We start from the raw sequence: 19,662 nt of genomic DNA on the forward strand, positions 1-19,662 counted from the left end.
GCAATATTTTGCTCGATTAGACGTCTTTAGCCAGGCAGAGTATAATATTTTTCCTTAAGTTATGGGAACGCAAAGATCGTGAAAGGGGGTATAGCTCAGTCGTAGAGCATTCGACTGCAGATCGAGAGGTCCCCGGTTCAATCCCGGGTGCCCCCTTCATTTTTCAGTATCTCGAAAAAACAAATGACGATTGTCGAGGCGAGTTGCAAATACATGTTTGAGATGCACCCTGCACGCCATACCGAAGGCTTTGGAGCAACATTTCAATGGGGGGGGATCGCAGCCCAGGGTCTTGCAGGTCATCGTCCTCCCGCCATGAGGTCGAACTGTACGAAATCCACTTGCTTGGGGGAAGATTCTTGTACACTGAATTTTGTAGAATATGGTGATAGGCAAAAGTTTTCATGTACTGCTGCACGGAGAAACAAAAATTGGAGGAGCTGGGATTTGAACCCAGGACTTTCTGCATGCGAAGCAGACACTCTACCACTGAGTTACACCCCCGCCAGAGCAAGTACATCCGGGACGAGTGTCTCGTGGATCCTACTGTCATTATTTCTTAGGTTTGAACGGTACAGTAAGTGTTCGAGGAACCTATTCATGACAAGACCTAAGCAGCGTCGACTCCGTGGCGCAACGGTAGCGCGTCTGACTCCAGATCAGAAGGTTGCGTGTTCAAATCACGTCGGGGTCACAATGAAATTTTCGTTTACGAAAGCCATAGGCGAGTATGTCAGTTTAATCAGATACCAAACGATTACGGAGAACGGACGAACAGAACTTGCTTGAAAAAAAGCTACTAGTGCAATTTTCGCGTTCTGACATTAAGGTGAAGGCGCCGACTCGCACTTTCTCCAGGCGCGAAGTGTCTAGTATTTTTGATATTTATATCGTTTAACGCTAATATATAACTGAGAGATAATGATTACGCAATATTTTGCTCGATTAGACGTCTTTAGCCAGGCAGAGTATAATATTTTTCCTTAAGTTATGGGAACGCAAAGATCGTGAATGGGGGTATAGCTCAGTCGTAGAGCATTCGACTGCAGATCGAGAGGTCCCCGGTTCAATCCCGGGTGCCCCCTTCATTTTTCAGTATCTCGAAAAAACAAATGACGATTGTCGCGGTGAGTTGCAAATACATGTTTGAGATGCACCCTGCACGCCATACCGAAGGCTTTGGAGCAACATTTCAATGGGGGGGGGATCGCAGCCCAGGGTCTTGCAGGTCATCGTCCTCCCGCCATGAGGTCGAACTGTACGAAATCCACTTGCTTGGGGGAAGAATCTTGTACACTGAATTTTGTAGAATATGGTGATAGGCAAAAGTTTTCATGTACTGCTGCACGGAGAAACAAAAATTGGAGGAGCTGGGATTTGAACCCAGGACTTTCTGCATGCGAAGCAGACACTCTACCACTGAGTTACACCCCCGCCAGAGCAAGTACATCCGGGACGAGTGTCTCGTGGATCCTACTGTCATTATTTCTTAGGTTTGAACGGTACAGTAAGTGTTCGAGGAACCTATTCATGACAAGACCTAAGCAGCGTCGACTCCGTGGCGCAACGGTAGCGCGTCTGACTCCAGATCAGAAGGTTGCGTGTTCAAATCACGTCGGGGTCACAATGAAATTTTCGTTTACGAAAGCCATAGGCGAGTATGTCAGTTTAATCAGATACCAAACGATTACGGAGAACGGACGAACAGAACTTGCTTGAAAAAAAGCTACTAGTGCAATTTTCGCGTTCTGACATTAAGGTGAAGGCGCCGACTCGCACTTTCTCCAGGCGCGAAGTGTCTAGTATTTTTGATATTTATATCGTTTAACGCTAATATATAACTGAGAGATAATGATTACGCAATATTTTGCTCGATTAGACGTCTTTAGCCAGGCAGAGTATAATATTTTTCCTTAAGTTATGGGAACGCAAAGATCGTGAATGGGGGTATAGCTCAGTCGTAGAGCATTCGACTGCAGATCGAGAGGTCCCCGGTTCAATCCCGGGTGCCCCCTTCATTTTTCAGTATCTCGAAAAAACAAATGACGATTGTCGCGGTGAGTTGCAAATACATGTTTGAGATGCACCCTGCACGCCATACCGAAGGCTTTGGAGCAACATTTCAATGGGGGGGGATCGCAGCCCAGGGTCTTGCAGGTCATCGTCCTCCCGCCATGAGGTCGAACTGTACGAAATCCACTTGCTAGGGGGAAGAATCTTGTACACTGAATTTTGTAGAATATGGTGATAGGCAAAAGTTTTCATGTACTGCTGCACGGAGAAACAAAAATTGGAGGAGCTGGGATTTGAACCCAGGACTTTCTGCATGCGAAGCAGACACTCTACCACTGAGTTACACCCCCGCCAGAGCAAGTACATCCGGGACGAGTGTCTCGTGGATCCTACTGTCATTATTTCTTAGGTTTGAACGGTACAGTAAGTGTTCGAGGAACCTATTCATGACAAGACCTAAGCAGCGTCGACTCCGTGGCGCAACGGTAGCGCGTCTGACTCCAGATCAGAAGGTTGCGTGTTCAAATCACGTCGGGGTCACAATGAAATTTTCGTTTACGAAAGCCATAGGCGAGTATGTCAGTTTAATCAGATACCAAACGATTACGGAGAACGGACGAACAGAACTTGCTTGAAAAAAAGCTACTAGTGCAATTTTCGCGTTCTGACATTAAGGTGAAGGCGCCGACTCGCACTTTCTCCAGGCGCGAAGTGTCTAGTATTTTTGATATTTATATCGTTTAACGCTAATATATAACTGAGAGATAATGATTACGCAATATTTTGCTCGATTAGACGTCTTTAGCCAGGCAGAGTATAATATTTTTCCTTAAGTTATGGGAACGCAAAGATCGTGAATGGGGGTATAGCTCAGTCGTAGAGCATTCGACTGCAGATCGAGAGGTCCCCGGTTCAATCCCGGGTGCCCCCTTCATTTTTCAGTATCTCGAAAAAACAAATGACGATTGTCGCGGTGAGTTGCAAATACATGTTTGAGATGCACCCTGCACGCCATACCGAAGGCTTTGGAGCAACATTTCAATGGGGGGGGATCGCAGCCCAGGGTCTTGCAGGTCATCGTCCTCCCGCCATGAGGTCGAACTGTACGAAATCCACTTGCTTGGGGGAAGAATCTTGTACACTGAATTTTGTAGAATATGGTGATAGGCAAAAGTTTTCATGTACTGCTGCACGGAGAAACAAAAATTGGAGGAGCTGGGATTTGAACCCAGGACTTTCTGCATGCGAAGCAGACACTCTACCACTGAGTTACACCCCCGCCAGAGCAAGTACATCCGGGACGAGTGTCTCGTGGATCCTACTGTCATTATTTCTTAGGTTTGAACGGTACAGTAAGTGTTCGAGGAACCTATTCATGACAAGACCTAAGCAGCGTCGACTCCGTGGCGCAACGGTAGCGCGTCTGACTCCAGATCAGAAGGTTGCGTGTTCAAATCACGTCGGGGTCACAATGAAATTTTCGTTTACGAAAGCCATAGGCGAGTATGTCAGTTTAATCAGATACCAAACGATTACGGAGAACGGACGAACAGAACTTGCTTGAAAAAAAGCTTCTAGTGCAATTTTCGCGTTCTGACATTAAGGTGAAGGCGCCGACTCGCACTTTCTCCAGGCGCGAAGTGTCTAGTATTTTTGATATTTATATCGTTTAACGCTAATATATAACTGAGAGATAATGATTACGCAATATTTTGCTCGATTAGACGTCTTTAGCCAGGCAGAGTATAATATTTTTCCTTAAGTTATGGGAACGCAAAGATCGTGAAAGGGGGTATAGCTCAGTCGTAGAGCATTCGACTGCAGATCGAGAGGTCCCCGGTTCAATCCCGGGTGCCCCCTTCATTTTTCAGTATCTCGAAAAAACAAATGACGATTGTCGCGGTGAGTTGCAAATACATGTTTGAGATGCACCCTGCACGCCATACCGAAGGCTTTGGAGCAACATTTCAATGGGGGGGGATCGCAGCCCAGGGTCTTGCAGGTCATCGTCCTCCCGCCATGAGGTCGAACTGTACGAAATCCACTTGCTTGGGGGAAGAATCTTGTACACTGAATTTTGTAGAATATGGTGATAGGCAAAAGTTTTCATGTACTGCTGCACGGAGAAACAAAAATTGGAGCAGCTGGGATTTGAACCCAGGACTTTCTGCATGCGAAGCAGACACTCTACCACTGAGTTACACCCCCGCCAGAGCAAGTACATCCGGGACGAGTGTCTCGTGGATCCTACTGTCATTATTTCTTAGGTTTGAACGGTACAGTAAGTGTTCGAGGAACCTATTCATGACAAGACCTAAGCAGCGTCGACTCCGTGGCGCAACGGTAGCGCGTCTGACTCCAGATCAGAAGGTTGCGTGTTCAAATCACGTCGGGGTCACAATGAAATTTTCGTTTACGAAAGCCATAGGCGAGTATGTCAGTTTAATCAGATACCAAACGATTACGGAGAACGGACGAACAGAACTTGCTTGAAAAAAAGCTTCTAGTGCAATTTTCGCGTTCTGACATTAAGGTGAAGGCGCCGACTCGCACTTTCTCCAGGCGCGAAGTGTCTAGTATTTTTGATATTTATATCGTTTAACGCTAATATATAACTGAGAGATAATGATTACGCAATATTTTGCTCGATTAGACGTCTTTAGCCAGGCAGAGTATAATATTTTTCCTTAAGTTATGGGAACGCAAAGATCGTGAATGGGGGTATAGCTCAGTCGTAGAGCATTCGACTGCAGATCGAGAGGTCCCCGGTTCAATCCCGGGTGCCCCCTTCATTTTTCAGTATCTCGAAAAAACAAATGACGATTGTCGCGGTGAGTTGCAAATACATGTTTGAGATGCACCCTGCACGCCATACCGAAGGCTTTGGAGCAACATTTCAATGGGGGGGGATCGCAGCCCAGGGTCTTGCAGGTCATCGTCCTCCCGCCATGAGGTCGAACTGTACGAAATCCACTTGCTTGGGGGAAGAATCTTGTACACTGAATTTTGTAGAATATGGTGATAGGCAAAAGTTTTCATGTACTGCTGCACGGAGAAACAAAAATTGGAGAAGCTGGGATTTGAACCCAGCACTTTCTGCATGCGAAGCAGACACTCTACCACTGAGTTACACCCCCGCCAGAGCAAGTACATCCGGGACGAGTGTCTCGTGGATCCTACTGTCATTATTTCTTAGGTTTGAACGGTACAGTAAGTGTTCGAGGAACCTATTCATGACAAGACCTAAGCAGCGTCGACTCCGTGGCGCAACGGTAGCGCGTCTGACTCCAGATCAGAAGGTTGCGTGTTCAAATCACGTCGGGGTCACAATGAAATTTTCGTTTACGAAAGCCATAGGCGAGTATGTCAGTTTAATCAGATACCAAACGATTACGGAGAACGGACGAACAGAACTTGCTTGAAAAAAAGCTACTAGTGCAATTTTCGCGTTCTGACATTAAGGTGAAGGCGCCGACTCGCACTTTCTCCAGGCGCGAAGTGTCTAGTATTTTTGATATTTATATCGTTTAACGCTAATATATAACTGAGAGATAATGATTACGCAATATTTTGCTCGATTAGACGTCTTTAGCCAGGCAGAGTATAATATTTTTCCTTAAGTTATGGGAACGCAAAGATCGTGAAAGGGGGTATAGCTCAGTCGTAGAGCATTCGACTGCAGATCGAGAGGTCCCCGGTTCAATCCCGGGTGCCCCCTTCATTTTTCAGTATCTCGAAAAAACAAATGACGATTGTCGCGGTGAGTTGCAAATACATGTTTGAGATGCACCCTGCACGCCATACCGAAGGCTTTGGAGCAACATTTCAATGGGGGGGGATCGCAGCCCAGGGTCTTGCAGGTCATCGTCCTCCCGCCATGAGGTCGAACTGTACGAAATCCACTTGCTTGGGGGAAGAATCTTGTACACTGAATTTTGTAGAATATGGTGATAGGCAACAGTTTTCATGTACTGCTGCACGGAGAAACAAAAATTGGAGGAGCTGGGATTTGAACCCAGGACTTTCTGCATGCGAAGCAGACACTCTACCACTTAGTTACACCCCCGCCAGAGCAAGTACATCCGGGACGAGTGTCTCGTGGATCCTACTGTCATTATTTCTTAGGTTTGAACGGTACAGTAAGTGTTCGAGGAACCTATTCATGACAAGACCTAAGCAGCGTCGACTCCGTGGCGCAACGGTAGCGCGTCTGACTCCAGATCAGAAGGTTGCGTGTTCAAATCACGTCGGGGTCACAATGAAATTTTCGTTTACGAAAGCCATAGGCGAGTATGTCAGTTTAATCAGATACCAAACGATTACGGAGAACGGACGAACAGAACTTGCTTGAAAAAAAGCTACTAGTGCAATTTTCGCGTTCTGACATTAAGGTGAAGGCGCCGACTCGCACTTTCTCCAGGCGCGAAGTGTCTAGTATTTTTGATATTTATATCGTTTAACGCTAATATATAACTGAGAGATAATGATTACGCAATATTTTGCTCGATTAGACGTCTTTAGCCAGGCAGAGTATAATATTTTTCCTTAAGTTATGGGAACGCAAAGATCGTGAAAGGGGGTATAGCTCAGTCGTAGAGCATTCGACTGCAGATCGAGAGGTCCCCGGTTCAATCCCGGGTGCCCCCTTCATTTTTCAGTATCTCGAAAAAACAAATGACGATTGTCGCGGTGAGTTGCAAATACATGTTTGAGATGCACCCTGCACGCCATACCGAAGGCTTTGGAGCAACATTTCAATGGGGGGGGATCGCAGCCCAGGGTCTTGCAGGTCATCGTCCTCCCGCCATGAGGTCGAACTGTACGAAATCCACTTGCTTGGGGGAAGAATCTTGTACACTGAATTTTGTAGAATATGGTGATAGGCAAAAGTTTTCATGTACTGCTGCACGGAGAAACAAAAATTGGAGGAGCTGGGATTTGAACCCAGGACTTTCTGCATGCGAAGCAGACACTCTACCACTGAGTTACACCCCCGCCAGAGCAAGTACATCCGGGACGAGTGTCTCGTGGATCCTACTGTCATTATTTCTTAGGTTTGAACGGTACAGTAAGTGTTCGAGGAACCTATTCATGACAAGACCTAAGCAGCGTCGACTCCGTGGCGCAACGGTAGCGCGTCTGACTCCAGATCAGAAGGTTGCGTGTTCAAATCACGTCGGGGTCACAATGAAATTTTCGTTTACGAAAGCCATAGGCGAGTATGTCAGTTTAATCAGATACCAAACGATTACGGAGAACGGACGAACAGAACTTGCTTGAAAAAAAGCTACTAGTGCAATTTTCGCGTTCTGACATTAAGGTGAAGGCGCCGACTCGCACTTTCTCCAGGCGCGAAGTGTCTAGTATTTTTGATATTTATATCGTTTAACGCTAATATATAACTGAGAGATAATGATTACGCAATATTTTGCTCGATTAGACGTCTTTAGCCAGGCAGAGTATAATATTTTTCCTTAAGTTATGGGAACGCAAAGATCGTGAAAGGGGGTATAGCTCAGTCGTAGAGCATTCGACTGCAGATCGAGAGGTCCCCGGTTCAATCCCGGGTGCCCCCTTCATTTTTCAGTATCTCGAAAAAACAAATGACGATTGTCGCGGTGAGTTGCAAATACATGTTTGAGATGCACCCTGCACGCCATACCGAAGGCTTTGGAGCAACATTTCAATGGGGGGGGATCGCAGCCCAGGGTCTTGCAGGTCATCGTCCTCCCGCCATGAGGTCGAACTGTACGAAATCCACTTGCTTGGGGGAAGAATCTTGTACACTGAATTTTGTAGAATATGGTGATAGGCAAAAGTTTTCATGTACTGCTGCACGGAGAAACAAAAATTGGAGGAGCTGGGATTTGAACCCAGGACTTTCTGCATGCGAAGCAGACACTCTACCACTGAGTTACACCCCCGCCAGAGCAAGTACATCCGGGACGAGTGTCTCGTGGATCCTACTGTCATTATTTCTTAGGTTTGAACGGTACAGTAAGTGTTCGAGGAACCTATTCATGACAAGACCTAAGCAGCGTCGACTCCGTGGCGCAACGGTAGCGCGTCTGACTCCAGATCAGAAGGTTGCGTGTTCAAATCACGTCGGGGTCACAATGAAATTTTCGTTTACGAAAGCCATAGGCGAGTATGTCAGTTTAATCAGATACCAAACGATTACGGAGAACGGACGAACAGAACTTGCTTGAAAAAAAGCTACTAGTGCAATTTTCGCGTTCTGACATTAAGGTGAAGGCGCCGACTCGCACTTTCTCCAGGCGCGAAGTGTCTAGTATTTTTGATATTTATATCGTTTAACGCTAATATATAACTGAGAGATAATGATTACGCAATATTTTGCTCGATTAGACGTCTTTAGCCAGGCAGAGTATAATATTTTTCCTTAAGTTATGGGAACGCAAAGATCGTGAATGGGGGTATAGCTCAGTCGTAGAGCATTCGACTGCAGATCGAGAGGTCCCCGGTTCAATCCCGGGTGCCCCCTTCATTTTTCAGTATCTCGAAAAAACAAATGACGATTGTCGCGGTGAGTTGCAAATACATGTTTGAGATGCACCCTGCACGCCATACCGAAGGCTTTGGAGCAACATTTCAATGGGGGGGGATCGCAACCCAGGGTCTTGCAGGTCATCGTCCTCCCGCCATGAGGTCGAACTGTACGAAATCCACTTGCTTGGGGGAAGAATCTTGTACACTGAATTTTGTAGAATATGGTGATAGGCAAAAGTTTTCATGTACTGCTGCACGGAGAAACAAAAATTGGAGGAGCTGGGATTTGAACCCAGGACTTTCTGCATGCGAAGCAGACACTCTACCACTGAGTTACACCCCCGCCAGAGCAAGTACATCCGGGACGAGTGTCTCGTGGATCCTACTGTCATTATTTCTTAGGTTTGAACGGTACAGTAAGTGTTCGAGGAACCTATTCATGACAAGACCTAAGCAGCGTCGACTCCGTGGCGCAACGGTAGCGCGTCTGACTCCAGATCAGAAGGTTGCGTGTTCAAATCACGTCGGGGTCACAATGAAATTTTCGTTTACGAAAGCCATAGGCGAGTATGTCAGTTTAATCAGATACCAAACGATTACGGAGAACGGACGAACAGAACTTGCTTGAAAAAAAGCTACTAGTGCAATTTTCGCGTTCTGACATTAAGGTGAAGGCGCCGACTCGCACTTTCTCCAGGCGCGAAGTGTCTAGTATTTTTGATATTTATATCGTTTAACGCTAATATATAACTGAGAGATAATGATTACGCAATATTTTGCTCGATTAGACGTCTTTAGCCAGGCAGAGTATAATATTTTTCCTTAAGTTATGGGAACGCAAAGATCGTGAAAGGGGGTATAGCTCAGTCGTAGAGCATTCGACTGCAGATCGAGAGGTCCCCGGTTCAATCCCGGGTGCCCCCTTCATTTTTCAGTATCTCGAAAAAACAAATGACGATTGTCGCGGTGAGTTGCAAATACATGTTTGAGATGCACCCTGCACGCCATACCGAAGGCTTTGGAGCAACATTTCAATGGGGGGGGATCGCAGCCCAGGGTCTTGCAGGTCATCGTCCTCCCGCCATGAGGTCGAACTGTACGAAATCCACTTGCTTGGGGGAAGAATCTTGTACACTGAATTTTGTAGAATATGGTGATAGGCAAAAGTTTTCATGTACTGCTGCACGGAGAAACAAAAATTGGAGGAGCTGGGATTTGAACCCAGGACTTTCTGCATGCGAAGCAGACACTCTACCACTTTTTTTTTTTTTTTTTTTTTTTTTTTTTTTTTTAGCAGCTCCACGAAGACGAAAAACGGCCGTGAGGAGTTTTCTCATCTCAGCCCCGAGAATTGACGTTCAGGTACCGGGAATCGAACCCGGGCCTCCTGGGTGAAAGCCAGGTATCCTAGCCACTTTTTTTTTTTTTTTTTTTTTTTTTTTTTTTTATCCTTTTGACTACAGCTTATTTCCTGCTGCCACAAATGAGCTACAATTCCTATTCAATGAAATAAATTTTCCGAAAGGCATCAAATCTACTTGAAATGATACGTGGCTATCAGCACCATTATTCAACACACATGCTCGACTGTGCGCAGACGCCCGTGGCGTAGCTCTTGGGTCCTGAGTCAGACGCAGTAGTTCCAAAAATCTCTCCTGATCGGCACTGTGCCGAAAATTTCGCTACACAACCCCTTTGTCGTGCTTGAGCTTCAGGTAGACGCCGGTTTGCAGCCAGGAAGCGGACAGCAGCAACTTTCAACTAGATTTGTAGTACTCAAACAACTCAGTAAAACAGCATGCATCTTTTGCAGAACTGGAAAAACTCGACCGGGACAGGATTCGAACCTGCAATCTTCGGATCCGAAGTCCGACGCCTTATCCATTTTTTTTTTTTTTTTTTTTAAACCACTTTTTTGTTTTTTTGTTTTTTTTATATGTATCTTTTTTCCCGGGCCGCCCGCGTGGCAGGCGAGCATTCTACCACTTTTTTTTTTTTTTTTTTTTTTTTTTTTTTTTTTTTTTTTTTTTTTTTTTTTTTTTTTGGTGCTTTAAGTGGTATCAGGCAGGGAGAGGCAAGGAGGGCAGGGGTCATGCAATCTGAGGCCTGGCCATCTTGTCTCCCACCGTAACCGTCACCACGGCACCCTACCTCATCGGCGCACTGAAGAAATGCTGCGGCTTGACTCCGCCGCCAGTAACATAAAAACAGAAATTAGTCCGGAGACGAAATGTTGCATCCATTTGCAGTGTAAATGAATTTGTCCATTTTCATATGTATTCAGGAGATCCGGGAATCCGTGCACTTTGCACCGCATGAGTGCGTCTCACCCCACAAATCAGAGTTAGTATTGAAATGAAAAATATAAATGAAAAGTCGTCTATCGTTGTTTCTCTCCATCGGATCGACTGTTACAATTAAGAAGCTAGGAAACTCAGTTCTGTGCAGGGCATCCGCCAATGAGACGGAACGCGCTATTACAAACATTCTGCTAATTTCTGAACGTGACGAATGATCCAAGTGACGCACTCGTAAATTAGCCTGTCCCGCACTTACTTCTTTGGACTTCACTTCGGGCGTCCGAAGGAAGAGTGGAATCCACCATGTCGGAAGAAATGGCTTTAAGCACTCCATCCTATATTGGCTGTGAAATGATCGTGTGACTTAAAAAGTTTGCAAAATGAGCTTTATAGTTTTTAGTCTTCTGTAGTCGGTGGTGCTGTATCATTAAATACAGGAGAAAGTCTTCTTTACTCGTTTCGTTCACATTGAAAAGATAGTAAACTGTGTGGCCTTTAAGCCAGTTTACTGAATTTCTTTTGGTCTGCGGGTAAGGCACTACCTCCGGAGTGAGGAAGTCAGCTGGCGTTATGGTCGCAGGGCATGTTCTAGTGATGCTCGCCAACAACTGTCGTATGACCGCCCAAACATCTCGCACTTTTTCGCAGACAAATCGATGTTCCTCGCTATCTTGTACCTGGCAAGTGTTGCATAAGGGTGAATCGGCCAGATGAATGGAATGGAGTCTGGCATTGGTAGCTATTTTGCGATTCACCGTGAGATACCAAGACGCTCGCACGTGAGACGGTAAATGGCGTGAATGAATATTATCCCAAATCACCCGCCAATTGTGAGCTGTATATTTGTCTTCGATGTTATTCCTGGAGGTGGACTCGATCAAAGTCTTATAAAGTTGCTTCACCACCGTTATTTCCTTCGCCGGAATTCTTGTTCGAGCATAACTATATTCAAGCAGGAAGTATTTTAAATGATAAAGGTCGTGTGGAATATGATGTACATCAATCGGGGGGTTGAGGTTCGCTGGGGAGATTTCGTTGAGAAGGTGTGCAGTGAGACAGTGTGGAGATTTTGTCCATAGCTTATACATACTGCTTAGATAGAGCGCCTGTGCCTTTTTATAGACATCTGTGAGGTTCAATCCGCCCTTCCGAGGAGGGAGCGTCAACGTAACATATTTAACTTTGAAGATATTGCCTCTGGTCACAAAATGGCCCAGGGCAGACAGCATTCTATGTGCAATGCCACTGGGAAGAGGCAACACTTTGGCGACATAGTTAATCTTCGAGAGGATATAAGTGTTGACCAGTTCAATTTTTTGGAGAGCATTCAGTTTCCTCATGCTATGCAGTTGTACACATGCCCTAACTTTATGAAGTAAAGCTCTATAATTAACAGCAATGGTATTCTGTATCTTCCGCCGAAACTCAAGGCCTAAGCACTTTATACTGGTAATTTCTCGTAATCGGGTATGATTGGGTAGATTTATTCCCCGTCCAACATTCATGAGTCCGGATTTTTGCCAGTTCACCTTCGCCCCAGATACCGCCTCATATCGTTGAAGTATTTGAAGTGAGGACCGCACTTCTTGCGCGTTCACGACAAGAAAGCCGACATCATCTGCGTACGCACGGCACACAATCTTCTGGCTATTGATTTCCAATCCCTGCAAATGTGCAGTTAGCGTAGCGAGCAGAGGTTCTATGGCGATGGCAAAGAGAGCCATCGACATCGGACAGCCTTGCCTCACCGAACACTCGATATCAATAGCGCCACTGAGGCGACCATTAATTTGAATCCGCGACGTACTATTACGGATCAGATTGTCGAGTACTTGGGTGAACTGGTGCGGAAACCCCAATTCCTGCATGACGCGGAAAAGGAAACGATGGCTCACCCTGTCGAACGCTTTTGCAAAGTCTATCATGACGAGGGCGCATTTTAACTTGCAAGCCTCCGCTACGGCAATGACATCTCTGTAATCCGTGAGCGTGTGGTAAATAGATCTATCTCTACCGACACTCGTTTGATACTGTCCTGTGATTGTGGTCATGACAGTTTTGAGCCGTTGGCTCAGAACACGGGCGAATAGTTTATAATCACTATTTAATAACGTGAGAGGTCGCAGGTTAGTGAGGTCGTTACTGCACGGGGTCTTGGGCAGTAAGACAACAATTCCTTGTCGAAATTCCTGCGGAATAACGTTTTGTGGGTTCATTAGTTCTTTACATATTGCAAGGAGTTTCGATTTCATCTGCGGCCAGAAGGTTTGATATACTTCGGCAGGTATTCCATCGCAACCAGGAGATTTATTCTTCGGACTCCTTAGGATAACGTCTGTTAATTCGTCTTCTGTCACCTCTGTCATCAGCTGAGTCGCCTCTGTGGGGCTGAGTTTCCGTGATAAATTTGTCGCAAACTCCGCAAACACGGTATCATCTGTCATTTTATTGGACATCAGGTCTCGATAGTACTCTTCAATCGCACGCATAATGTCACTTTGTTTAGTAACTATTGCCCCGGTGCTGGTTCGGATGTGTGTAATGATTTTCCGACTGCCTCGTCGACTTTCACGTAACATGTGATACATGGCAGCCTCTTCTTCTTGCACCGTCTTAGGAACTCGCGCCCGAATTTGAAAACCTTCCAACTGTTTCCGTTGCAGCGTTAAAAGTTTCGCCTGAATTCTTTTGATCTTTGCAAAATTGCCGATAACGGTCGCGTCACATTTATACAACTCCCGAAGACACTGAAAGTAAAATTCCATGGTCCGTTTGTGCCACAGACTTTTCTGACGGGAGTAAAACATTAAAGTTTTCCTAATTTGTGGTTTGGCGCATTTGAGCCACCACTCGATCGCGGAGTTGTAGGATCTGAATTTGCGTTCACATGCCGTCCAGGTGGACAGGAAGGCTTCTCGACATGCAGGATCATGCAAATGTGCGATGTTGAACTTCCATAACCCTCGACCCCGGTATGTTTCCTGTTTTTGCATGTTGACGGTGCAGATATAGGCAGCATGGTCGGAAAATACAGTTGGCCATATTTCGGTGTGTAGCAGGTGTTGCGTTAAATTACGCGATATGTAAATTCTATCTAACCTACTTGCCGAATGATTGGTAACATGCGTAAAACCCACTTCCACTCCGTGCATGTGCGTCCAAGTGTCAGTGAAGCGGAGTTCTTGAATGATCTGTTCTAATTCGACACACCGATTAAAGTGAGGAGTTTGATCGATTTGACGAAGCACACAATTGAAATCGCCGCCAAAAATGACATCACTGTAGTTGGTCCCGAAGAGCGGAAGGATCTCGTGGCGAAAAAATTCTGCACGGTGTTGCCTATTACTGGACCCAGAAGGTGCGTAAATATTAATCAGTCTGATGTTATTGACAGTGACTGCTATCCCTCTGCCGGTCACCAGTTTGGCCTCACAATTTGCAATGATCCCTTCTTTTAACAGTAATGCTGTTCCAAGTTCGAAACCGTTGCCAGGGTTCACGAAAGCGTTATACCCTGCTATGTGGTCTAACCTGATCTCACTCACTTCCTGAAGCATGGCTATATCGATGTCGGCTGCGTATAACAAGTCTTGTAAGTTCTTCAGATTCAAATCACTGCGTATCTTATTGATATTGAGAGTCAGGATCTTGTAGGCCTGCAGGGTGGTCATAGATGTTTGGTACGAAAGGAGCAAACGATAGGGTGCGTCATACAGCCTTCAATTGGAGGCGCTGACCGTGTCGGTCGTTTGAGTAGCCATGGCCACGTGGACGTTGTGTCCATCAACCGCTGATACGGGGGGCAAGGAGCCGGTCGAGGGTGTGGAATCCTCCTGCATCTCTACATCAGCTTCGTTCGTTTCAAACTCGTCCGCCCAATTGGGAGAGCAAAGGGTGCCTACTGGCTCAGAAACTGGTGGATTCGTATTCTGTGGCTCAGTTTGCTGAGTGGGCGTCTCATCTGGTCCGCTGTCGTACATCGTGGGAGTCTCCGACATGGTGTCGTCTGATCGCGTTGTGTCCCGCGAGCGCGAAGGCGAGGCGGCAGCGTCTGCGGGCCCTTCTTTTAAATTCTGACCGATTAATTTAGCCTTTCCCCGCAAGCTCGGTGCTGTATCTTCCGCACCTTGGTGAGCCATCCTCCGCTTTTTATTTTTCTTCGGAGATCGATTACCACGTATTACTGTGTCGGAGTTGGGCATCGTTTCAGCGACTCGTTCAGACATGGGAGCAGGAGCCATGGACACCTCCACCAACTCGGCACCCCGTGAGGGCTGGTCCACCGCCATCTCACTGGTCCTGTTAGTTTCATGTGTTTCAGAAGCAGCCATCTCGGACGCGACTGGCGTGTCCGGAGACGTCACATTAACGACGGAACTGGGTCCGGCAGGTTTATCGCGAATCAGTTGTATGGACGGCTCACCGCGGGCAACCGACACGTACGATGGCTGTAATGTTGACATCGCGGGAGGGCTAACACTCTCTCCGGTTGGCAGTTGAACTACACGACGCTGTAAACATTCCGCACGAACATGTCCCGTCGAGTTACATCTGGCACATGTTCTAGGTTGGCCATCATACATTACGACGGCACGGTACCCACAAACCGTGACGTACGACGGAATATGTCGTTGCAAGTCAACTTTAAGCTGCCTGACGCCATTCAGTACCGGATACTTATGCGCCGGAGACCAACGTTCGGCAAAGTTGCTCAAAACTTTGCCATACGGCGATAACGCAACGTTTATCTGGTCTGCTGGGACCTCAAACGGTAGTTCAAAAATGCGAATTGTTCGAAGTCCAAGCCCGGCGTGAGAAACAGTAACCACACCCACATTGCCATCACTATGCTTAAACTTCAAACCAGAACTAAAGGAGTCAACTAGTTTGTCACAAAACTCGGCATCTCTCATCTTGATATAAACGATGCTAGACAGAATCGACAAATGTATACCGATAATCTCATCGAGGCCAATTTTCATCACTTCTTCGAGGAAATCCTCGATTTCGAAGGATGTTGGTCGGGCAAACGTGTTATCGAACGTTAACTTCAAGGTGTCTTTCCTCATAGTATGTGCCATCACTGAATTATCATCGTCATTCCACAAACGCAAGAATAACCGCTGCTAGCGAGCGACTTACCCCGCAGAAGTAAACAAGCCAGCCGCAGCGCGGAGCACAGACAACCGCACGCCACGGCCGCTGCAGGCAGACTGCGTCCACTGAGTTACACCCCCGCCAGAGCAAGTACATCCGGGACGAGTGTCTCGTGGATCCTACTGTCATTATTTCTTAGGTTTGAACGGTACAGTAAGTGTTCGAGGAACCTATTCATGACAAGACCTAAGCAGCGTCGACTCCGTGGCGCAAACGGTAGCGCGTCTGACTCCAGATCAGAAGGTTGCGTGTTCAAATCACGTCGGGGTCACAATGAAATTTTCGTTTACGAAAGCCATAGGCGAGTATGTCAGTTTAATCAGATACCAAACGATTACGGAGAACGGACGAACAGAACTTGCTTGAAAAAAAGCTACTAGTGCAATTTTCGCGTTCTGACATTAAGGTGAAGGCGCCGACTCGCACTTTCTCCAGGCGCGAAGTGTCTAGTATTTTTGATATTTATATCGTTTAACGCTAATATATAACTGAGAGATAATGATTACGCAATATTTTGCTCGATTAGACGTCTTTAGCCAGGCAGAGTATAATATTTTTCCTTAAGTTATGGGAACGCAAAGATCGTGAAAGGGGGTATAGCTCAGTCGTAGAGCATTCGACTGCAGATCGAGAGGTCCCCGGTTCAATCCCGGGTGCCCCCTTCATTTTTCAGTATCTCGAAAAAACAAATGACGATTGTCGCGGTGAGTTGCAAATACATGTTTGAGATGCACCCTGCACGCCATACCGAAGGCTTTGGAGCAACATTTCAATGGGGGGGGATCGCAGCCCAGGGTCTTGCAGGTCATCGTCCTCCCGCCATGAGGTCGAACTGTACGAAATCCACTTGCTTGGGGGAAGAATCTTGTACACTGAATTTTGTAGAATATGGTGATAGGCAAAAGTTTTCATGTACTGCTGCACGGAGAAACAAAAATTGGAGGAGCTGGGATTTGAACCCAGGACTTTCTGCATGCGAAGCAGACACTCTACCACTGAGTTACACCCCCGCCAGAGCAAGTACATCCGGGACGAGTGTCTCGTGGATCCTACTGTCATTATTTCTTAGGTTTGAACGGTACAGTAAGTGTTCGAGGAACCTATTCATGACAAGACCTAAGCAGCGTCGACTCCGTGGCGCAACGGTAGCGCGTCTGACTCCAGATCAGAAGGTTGCGTGTTCAAATCACGTCGGGGTCACAATGAAATTTTCGTTTACGAAAGCCATAGGCGAGTATGTCAGTTTAATCAGATACCAAACGATTACGGAGAACGGACGAACAGAACTTGCTTGAAAAAAAGCTACTAGTGCAATTTTCGCGTTCTGACATTAAGGTGAAGGCGCCGACTCGCACTTTCTCCAGGCGCGAAGTGTCTAGTATTTTTGATATTTATATCGTTTAACGCTAATATATAACTGAGAGATAATGATTACGCAATGTTTTGCTCGATTAGACGTCTTTAGCCAGGCAGAGTATAATATTTTTCCTTAAGTTATGGGAACGCAAAGATCGTGAAAGGGGGTATAGCTCAGTCGTAGAGCATTCGACTGCAGATCGAGAGGTCCCCGGTTCAATCCCGGGTGCCCCCTTCATTTTTCAGTATCTCGAAAAAACAAATGACGATTGTCGCGGTGAGTTGCAAATACATGTTTGAGATGCACCCTGCACGCCATACCGAAGGCTTTGGAGCAACATTTCAATGGGGGGGGGATCGCAGCCCAGGGTCTTGCAGGTCATCGTCCTCCCGCCATGAGGTCGAACTGTACGAAATCCACTTGCTTGGGGGAAGAATCTTGTACACTGAATTTTGTAGAATATGGTGATAGGCAAAAGTTTTCATGTACTGCTGCACGGAGAAACAAAAATTGTAGGAGCTGTGATTTGAACCCAGGACTTTCTGCATGCGAAGCAGACACTCTACCACTGAGTTACACCCCCGCCAGAGCAAGTACATCCGGGACGAGTGTCTCGTGGATCCTACTGTCATTATTTCTTAGGTTTGAACGGTACAGTAAGTGTTCGAGGAACCTATTCATGACAAGACCTAAGCAGCGTCGACTCCGTGGCGCAACGGTAGCGCGTCTGACTCCAGATCAGAAGGTTGCGTGTTCAAATCACGTCGGGGTCACAATGAAATTTTCGTTTACGAAAGCCATAGGCGAGTATGTCAGTTTAATCAGATACCAAACGATTACGGAGAACGGACGAACAGAACTTGCTTGAAAAAAAGCTACTAGTGCAATTTTCGCGTTCTGACATTAAGGTGAAGGCGCCGACTCGCACTTTCTCCAGGCGCGAAGTGTCTAGTATTTTTGATATTTATATCGTTTAACGCTAATATATAACTGAGAGATAATGATTACGCAATATTTTGCTCGATTAGACGTCTTTAGCCAGGCAGAGTATAATATTTTTCCTTAAGTTATGGGAACGCAAAGATCGTGAAAGGGGGTATAGCTCAGTCGTAGAGCATTCGACTGCAGATCGAGAGGTCCCCGGTTCAATCCCGGGTGCCCCCTTCATTTGTCGACTCCGTGGCGCAACGGTAGCGCGTCTGACTCCAGATCAGAAGGTTGCGTGTTCAAATCACGTCGGGGTCACAATGAAATTTTCGAGACGCATTCGGACAGCGTATCCGTGCGCATCGCGCGGGGCAGCGGGACGGTTGCGGCTTTGTTTACGTCGCCGGGACTTTGGCGCTTCGTTCTTCGTGATAGCTGCTTTCAAGGTTTGTAAGTAACAAAATGTCGACATTTTCGAGAGCTAACACCGTTCAGTGTGTCTTTGATAGAAGTGCTGTCCGCCCTACCGCATTTGAAATACACGAATGGTTATTCGAAGACTTAAAGATACCGGAAGAAATCGTAGACACCTTTCAATTGGACTTTGTTCAGTATTGCTTGTTCTTGAAATTTACGTCTGGGGACTTGTGTGAAAAATTTGTTGCTAAATTTGGTGGCAGTCGCCGTTTTAAACATGCAGACGGCAGTATTAGTAATGTGCAAATTGTGGCATCAGGGTTTGGAATTCGAACTGTCCGTGTTTTTAATGTACCACCTGAATGCCCTGATCAAGTTTTATCTCGTGCCTTGTCGCGGTTTGGTGACGTTCTGAACATTACGATGGAGAAATGGTCTAGTGCATACCGTTATAAAGTTGCTAGTGGTGTCCGTAGTGTCCGGATGGACCTGAAACAACATATTCCTTCCTACTTTGTAATCGGTGGGGTTCGTGCACAGATCTCATATATCGGGCAACCGCCGACATGTGCCGTATGTCATTCCACGGAACATTTAAGGGGTGACTGCCCTCGACGGCGGCCTGTTCAGTTACCGCGCCAAGATGTTGTGGGTGGTAGCGATAAATTTGTGCCCCTTATGAGTGAGATTGTAGCAGGAACATCCTTTACCGGTCCGACCGACCGACCGACCGTGCGACCGTCGGCCGTTGCTTCTGTCGAAGACAGGTCCGTCGCGGAAAATAATAACACGACTGTCGGGCAGGAGGAAATGGAGGTTGTCCAGGACCCGCCTGCCCCGACCGACCGGGTTGATGACGAACGGGACGTACGCCCTGTTAATACTGATCCCGTTCAATCGGAATCGGTGGAGGCAACAGACGCTTCTTTACCCCCGCCGCCCCTCCCGGTGCCAACTTCTGCCGAAACTGTAACGCCTTCA

The 19,662-nt window shown here is 46.6% G+C and overlaps 40 non-coding genes across 40 annotated transcripts; 28 read left to right on the forward strand and 12 right to left on the reverse strand.

Moving 5' to 3' along the window:
- Positions 1 to 84: 84 nt before the first annotated feature.
- Positions 85 to 156, forward strand: Trnac-gca. The gene has a single exon. It is a non-coding gene; the product is annotated as a tRNA-Cys (tRNA).
- Positions 157 to 432: 276 nt separating this feature from the next.
- Trnaa-cgc lies at positions 433 to 504 on the reverse strand. The gene has a single exon. It is a non-coding gene; the product is annotated as a tRNA-Ala (tRNA).
- Positions 505 to 622: 118 nt separating this feature from the next.
- On the forward strand, positions 623 to 694 carry Trnaw-cca. Its single transcript has one exon. It is a non-coding gene; the product is annotated as a tRNA-Trp (tRNA).
- A 319-nt stretch (positions 695 to 1,013) lies between these two features.
- On the forward strand, positions 1,014 to 1,085 carry Trnac-gca. The gene has a single exon. It is a non-coding gene; the product is annotated as a tRNA-Cys (tRNA).
- Positions 1,086 to 1,362: 277 nt separating this feature from the next.
- On the reverse strand, positions 1,363 to 1,434 carry Trnaa-cgc. Its single transcript has one exon. It is a non-coding gene; the product is annotated as a tRNA-Ala (tRNA).
- A 118-nt stretch (positions 1,435 to 1,552) lies between these two features.
- Positions 1,553 to 1,624, forward strand: Trnaw-cca. Its single transcript has one exon. It is a non-coding gene; the product is annotated as a tRNA-Trp (tRNA).
- A 319-nt stretch (positions 1,625 to 1,943) lies between these two features.
- On the forward strand, positions 1,944 to 2,015 carry Trnac-gca. The gene has a single exon. It is a non-coding gene; the product is annotated as a tRNA-Cys (tRNA).
- Positions 2,016 to 2,291: 276 nt separating this feature from the next.
- On the reverse strand, positions 2,292 to 2,363 carry Trnaa-cgc. The gene has a single exon. It is a non-coding gene; the product is annotated as a tRNA-Ala (tRNA).
- Positions 2,364 to 2,481: 118 nt separating this feature from the next.
- Trnaw-cca lies at positions 2,482 to 2,553 on the forward strand. The gene has a single exon. It is a non-coding gene; the product is annotated as a tRNA-Trp (tRNA).
- A 319-nt stretch (positions 2,554 to 2,872) lies between these two features.
- Positions 2,873 to 2,944, forward strand: Trnac-gca. Its single transcript has one exon. It is a non-coding gene; the product is annotated as a tRNA-Cys (tRNA).
- Positions 2,945 to 3,220: 276 nt separating this feature from the next.
- Positions 3,221 to 3,292, reverse strand: Trnaa-cgc. The gene has a single exon. It is a non-coding gene; the product is annotated as a tRNA-Ala (tRNA).
- Positions 3,293 to 3,410: 118 nt separating this feature from the next.
- On the forward strand, positions 3,411 to 3,482 carry Trnaw-cca. The gene has a single exon. It is a non-coding gene; the product is annotated as a tRNA-Trp (tRNA).
- A 319-nt stretch (positions 3,483 to 3,801) lies between these two features.
- Trnac-gca lies at positions 3,802 to 3,873 on the forward strand. The gene has a single exon. It is a non-coding gene; the product is annotated as a tRNA-Cys (tRNA).
- A 276-nt stretch (positions 3,874 to 4,149) lies between these two features.
- Positions 4,150 to 4,221, reverse strand: Trnaa-cgc. Its single transcript has one exon. It is a non-coding gene; the product is annotated as a tRNA-Ala (tRNA).
- Positions 4,222 to 4,339: 118 nt separating this feature from the next.
- Trnaw-cca lies at positions 4,340 to 4,411 on the forward strand. Its single transcript has one exon. It is a non-coding gene; the product is annotated as a tRNA-Trp (tRNA).
- A 319-nt stretch (positions 4,412 to 4,730) lies between these two features.
- Trnac-gca lies at positions 4,731 to 4,802 on the forward strand. The gene has a single exon. It is a non-coding gene; the product is annotated as a tRNA-Cys (tRNA).
- Positions 4,803 to 5,078: 276 nt separating this feature from the next.
- Trnaa-cgc lies at positions 5,079 to 5,150 on the reverse strand. The gene has a single exon. It is a non-coding gene; the product is annotated as a tRNA-Ala (tRNA).
- Positions 5,151 to 5,268: 118 nt separating this feature from the next.
- On the forward strand, positions 5,269 to 5,340 carry Trnaw-cca. Its single transcript has one exon. It is a non-coding gene; the product is annotated as a tRNA-Trp (tRNA).
- A 319-nt stretch (positions 5,341 to 5,659) lies between these two features.
- Trnac-gca lies at positions 5,660 to 5,731 on the forward strand. The gene has a single exon. It is a non-coding gene; the product is annotated as a tRNA-Cys (tRNA).
- A 276-nt stretch (positions 5,732 to 6,007) lies between these two features.
- Positions 6,008 to 6,079, reverse strand: Trnaa-cgc. The gene has a single exon. It is a non-coding gene; the product is annotated as a tRNA-Ala (tRNA).
- Positions 6,080 to 6,197: 118 nt separating this feature from the next.
- On the forward strand, positions 6,198 to 6,269 carry Trnaw-cca. Its single transcript has one exon. It is a non-coding gene; the product is annotated as a tRNA-Trp (tRNA).
- Positions 6,270 to 6,588: 319 nt separating this feature from the next.
- Trnac-gca lies at positions 6,589 to 6,660 on the forward strand. Its single transcript has one exon. It is a non-coding gene; the product is annotated as a tRNA-Cys (tRNA).
- Positions 6,661 to 6,936: 276 nt separating this feature from the next.
- On the reverse strand, positions 6,937 to 7,008 carry Trnaa-cgc. Its single transcript has one exon. It is a non-coding gene; the product is annotated as a tRNA-Ala (tRNA).
- A 118-nt stretch (positions 7,009 to 7,126) lies between these two features.
- Trnaw-cca lies at positions 7,127 to 7,198 on the forward strand. Its single transcript has one exon. It is a non-coding gene; the product is annotated as a tRNA-Trp (tRNA).
- Positions 7,199 to 7,517: 319 nt separating this feature from the next.
- On the forward strand, positions 7,518 to 7,589 carry Trnac-gca. Its single transcript has one exon. It is a non-coding gene; the product is annotated as a tRNA-Cys (tRNA).
- Positions 7,590 to 7,865: 276 nt separating this feature from the next.
- Trnaa-cgc lies at positions 7,866 to 7,937 on the reverse strand. The gene has a single exon. It is a non-coding gene; the product is annotated as a tRNA-Ala (tRNA).
- Positions 7,938 to 8,055: 118 nt separating this feature from the next.
- On the forward strand, positions 8,056 to 8,127 carry Trnaw-cca. Its single transcript has one exon. It is a non-coding gene; the product is annotated as a tRNA-Trp (tRNA).
- A 319-nt stretch (positions 8,128 to 8,446) lies between these two features.
- Positions 8,447 to 8,518, forward strand: Trnac-gca. Its single transcript has one exon. It is a non-coding gene; the product is annotated as a tRNA-Cys (tRNA).
- Positions 8,519 to 8,794: 276 nt separating this feature from the next.
- Positions 8,795 to 8,866, reverse strand: Trnaa-cgc. Its single transcript has one exon. It is a non-coding gene; the product is annotated as a tRNA-Ala (tRNA).
- Positions 8,867 to 8,984: 118 nt separating this feature from the next.
- On the forward strand, positions 8,985 to 9,056 carry Trnaw-cca. The gene has a single exon. It is a non-coding gene; the product is annotated as a tRNA-Trp (tRNA).
- Positions 9,057 to 9,375: 319 nt separating this feature from the next.
- Positions 9,376 to 9,447, forward strand: Trnac-gca. Its single transcript has one exon. It is a non-coding gene; the product is annotated as a tRNA-Cys (tRNA).
- A 6,731-nt stretch (positions 9,448 to 16,178) lies between these two features.
- Positions 16,179 to 16,251, forward strand: Trnaw-cca. Its single transcript has one exon. It is a non-coding gene; the product is annotated as a tRNA-Trp (tRNA).
- Positions 16,252 to 16,570: 319 nt separating this feature from the next.
- Trnac-gca lies at positions 16,571 to 16,642 on the forward strand. The gene has a single exon. It is a non-coding gene; the product is annotated as a tRNA-Cys (tRNA).
- A 276-nt stretch (positions 16,643 to 16,918) lies between these two features.
- On the reverse strand, positions 16,919 to 16,990 carry Trnaa-cgc. The gene has a single exon. It is a non-coding gene; the product is annotated as a tRNA-Ala (tRNA).
- Positions 16,991 to 17,108: 118 nt separating this feature from the next.
- Trnaw-cca lies at positions 17,109 to 17,180 on the forward strand. Its single transcript has one exon. It is a non-coding gene; the product is annotated as a tRNA-Trp (tRNA).
- Positions 17,181 to 17,499: 319 nt separating this feature from the next.
- Trnac-gca lies at positions 17,500 to 17,571 on the forward strand. Its single transcript has one exon. It is a non-coding gene; the product is annotated as a tRNA-Cys (tRNA).
- A 277-nt stretch (positions 17,572 to 17,848) lies between these two features.
- Positions 17,849 to 17,922, reverse strand: Trnaa-cgc. The gene has a single exon. It is a non-coding gene; the product is annotated as a tRNA-Ala (tRNA).
- A 116-nt stretch (positions 17,923 to 18,038) lies between these two features.
- On the forward strand, positions 18,039 to 18,110 carry Trnaw-cca. Its single transcript has one exon. It is a non-coding gene; the product is annotated as a tRNA-Trp (tRNA).
- Positions 18,111 to 18,429: 319 nt separating this feature from the next.
- Positions 18,430 to 18,501, forward strand: Trnac-gca. The gene has a single exon. It is a non-coding gene; the product is annotated as a tRNA-Cys (tRNA).
- Positions 18,502 to 18,510: 9 nt separating this feature from the next.
- On the forward strand, positions 18,511 to 18,582 carry Trnaw-cca. The gene has a single exon. It is a non-coding gene; the product is annotated as a tRNA-Trp (tRNA).
- The last annotated feature ends 1,080 nt before the right edge of the window (positions 18,583 to 19,662 follow it).

The sequence above is a fragment of the Schistocerca piceifrons genome, chromosome 3, assembly GCF_021461385.2.
Source record: "Schistocerca piceifrons isolate TAMUIC-IGC-003096 chromosome 3, iqSchPice1.1, whole genome shotgun sequence".
Classification (NCBI taxonomy): Eukaryota; Metazoa; Arthropoda; class Insecta; order Orthoptera; family Acrididae; genus Schistocerca; species Schistocerca piceifrons.